We start from the raw sequence: 3,121 nt of genomic DNA, 5'->3' as shown, positions 1-3,121 counted from the left end.
CCCAACCCTGGATAATAATTCAAAAGAACGAAAAAGCAGCCTTAGTTTGAATACTATAAGCCTTAAAATAATCTTGATATCCAACAAGAAGGGAATGGTTGAGTTATTTATTATATATTAATCTAATGAAACGATTTGAACACTGTAGAAAAACAGAAAATTGTATGAAATAACATTAATAGAAAGTTATAATGCAAAATTATTTTTTCACCTTGCTTGCATCCAAGAGTACTCATAAGGATAATGATCAGGAGAGCCCAATATTTAGATCTAGGTTTTCAAAAAAGCTAATACTGGAGAAATTTGTTTAATTTTTATTATTTTGAAAATTTGTTTAATAAAGCAGTATTAAATTGAAGAAATGTTTTGATGTGAGAATTAGACTTCTATTTTAAATAAACTACTTCTATTTCTCTCATGTTCTGCCATTTCTCTCTATCTTTCCCTGTATTTCTCAATATCTGATCCTTTATCTTTTATGAATATTTCTCTGGTCCTCTCTCTCTTTCTTTATTTCTCTCTTTCCAACCCCCCACCCTAGGCAAAGAACTTTATTAACCTTTGTTTCAAACTTTATTCCCAGGCTTCTTCAGCTTAATTAGCTGCAAAGAATGATTTGTGTATAAGTAAAATTGAAAAGAGCCGCAGTGTCCAAGGAGCTTGGACTTAAAAATATTAGAGATCTAGATTTTATCAGACCCATGAACAAAATTTGAAAAAGCAGTCATAATATAAAATAGCAGCTCCCAGTAAGTTCTTCAAGTTTATCTTCTTCAGAAGTTTCTCAATTCAGTTTGCTTCATTCTTGGAAGCTTCATAAAAATTCTCCACAAGATCTGGAATTTCTTCATCATCATTATCCTCTCCCATAGCAAATGGTGCTTTTCCACTCACAGATTATTGGGGCACAGCTTCAGCCAGTGTCCTTAAGCTAGTCAGACTGCACCTAGCTGGTTTGAGATGCTGGGTAGCATTTCTGTCAGCTGTTTTGTCTCTGTGTGGCCTATAATGCTGAAAGTGTTCACTGCCAGAGATGCCTGAACTTTAGGGTTATTAAAGTGGATCACTGTTCCTTGGTTTGTAAACATATTTACCTCTTCAATACCAGAGATATTGTTTACCCCTATGTTCTTTAAGAAGAACTGAAGTTTGTTTTTCATTATCTACTATGGCTACTCTGTGAGCCACCTTCTTCTTTCTTCAAGCAGTTCCTTTCCCACCAATGGGTACTTGTACTTACAGTTTGGCTAGTTTCTCTTGTTCATGATGGTTCCTTTTATCTTGTTGGAGAGGAAACAGAGACCACACAGGGCACTAAGGTTGGTGCTCAGTGGGCTCTTGAGCAGACCAGCTGAGAATAGTGCACACATGTTGGGACACAAGATGACAGCTAGCTCTGGCTATCACTCTTTTTCTTTTCTCTCATCCCCCTTACTTCACCTTTTTTGTTTTTATGTTTCTTAGCTCTTTTTGTGACTTTGTTCTTGGAATGGTTAAAATATGGGACACAAATGTATTTTATTTGTTTTACCTGTTGAAGAAAACATTGCTTTTGTTCATTTTTAAAGTGAATAAGCTCGTGGGAATGCAGATTGGTGCAGCCACTGTGGAAAACAGTCTGGAGTTTCCTCAAAAAACTAAAAATGGAACTGCCATTTGACCCAGTGATCCCACTTCTAGGACTATATCCTAAGGATCCCGAAACATCAATCAGAAAGAATTTATGCACCCCTATGTTCATAGCAGCACAATTTACAATAGCTAAGATCTGGAAACAGCCCAAGTGCCCATCAGTAGATGAGTGGATAAAAAGCTGTGGCACATTTACCCTATGGAATACTATGCAGCTGTAAAGAAGAAGGATCTCGTACCCTTTGGGACAGTATGAATGGACCTGGAGAATATTACGCTAAACGAAATAAGCCAGGCACAGAAAGACAAATATCACATGATCTCACTTATATGTGGAATCTAAAAAACAGAATAAACTAATGAACAAAATAGATTCAGTGAGACAGGAGCATGGATCAGACTGACAAATCTCAGAGGGAAGGAGGGGGTGGATGGGAAGAGATTAACCAAAGAACTTATAAGCATATATGCACAGCCCACGAACACAGACAATGGACAGATGGGGATCTGGGGAGAGGGGTGCGGTAGGTGGAGGGGAGAAGGGGAGGAAATGAGGGACATCTGTAATACTCTCAACAATAAAATAAATAAATATGAATAAGCTGAATTAATTATTTTTGAGTTATGCTTAAAAGGCACCTGAATTTAATTATCTTTTAATTATTTATGCATGGCCAAGGCCAAATCAAATGTTTCTGCAAGGCTGTAAACTATATCAAGTGGAAAACACTTCATATCATAATTCCATCGAATTTATCATCACAAAAAGAACAATGAACATAAATATGAAAGATTAACATTCACATGTATAGGAAACCCTGTTATTCCAATTTTCAAATTTTCAAATATCTGACTTTTAGTCATGCAAAAACATGCTCTAACCCCTATGCAACATGTTAATGCAATAATTACAATGTTAATACAATAATTACAATCTTGTATTTTGCTTTTGTGATATTGTGAATATAATATCAGTATGAATGGGTATTCTTAATCATAAAACCTGAGATGACACTAATTGGTAATGAACAAGTGCAAAAAAATGGGCAAGAGCTAAAAAAATATCTATTGGAAATACAGGGGTGGGCAAAATTAAGTATACAGTTTGTATGGAAAAATATATAATACAAGAATAAATAATAATACAAGAATATACTCTGTGTTTTGCTTACTCAGGACTGTAAACTTACTTTTGCTCATCCCTGTATTATGACATTGGACAACTTAATTTCTCTCAATTTCCTCATAAATAAAATGCACATGATTCTAGAACCTTCTTTGTAGCATACAAGCATGCCTTGTCTTATTGTGCTTCTCTTTATTGCACTTTGTGTGTATTTTTTGTTTATTTGTTTGTTTGTTTCTGGGTTATTTTATTTTATTTTTACAAATTGAAGGTTTGTGGTAACCCTGAGTAGAGCAAATCTCTGGACACCATTTATCCAACAGGCTCAGATGATGGTTAGCATTTGTTAGTGACACAGCATTT

General features: G+C 35.1%; 1 pseudogene across 1 annotated transcript; it reads right to left on the bottom strand.

The window, feature by feature from the left end:
* Positions 1 to 789: 789 nt before the first annotated feature.
* On the bottom strand, positions 790 to 2,832 carry LOC308551717 (transcription factor BTF3 pseudogene; annotated as a pseudogene). Its single transcript has 3 exons — positions 2,823 to 2,832; positions 895 to 1,280; positions 790 to 836 (listed from the first exon to the last, which is right to left on the bottom strand). The product of its transcript is annotated as a transcription factor BTF3 pseudogene (transcript).
* Positions 2,833 to 3,121: the final 289 nt, after the last annotated feature.

Source organism: Miniopterus schreibersii (genome assembly GCF_964146895.1).
Source record: "Miniopterus schreibersii genome assembly, chromosome: X".
Lineage (NCBI taxonomy): Eukaryota > Metazoa > Chordata > Mammalia > Chiroptera > Miniopteridae > Miniopterus > Miniopterus schreibersii.
This window is presented reverse-complemented; position numbering and strand designations above follow the sequence as displayed.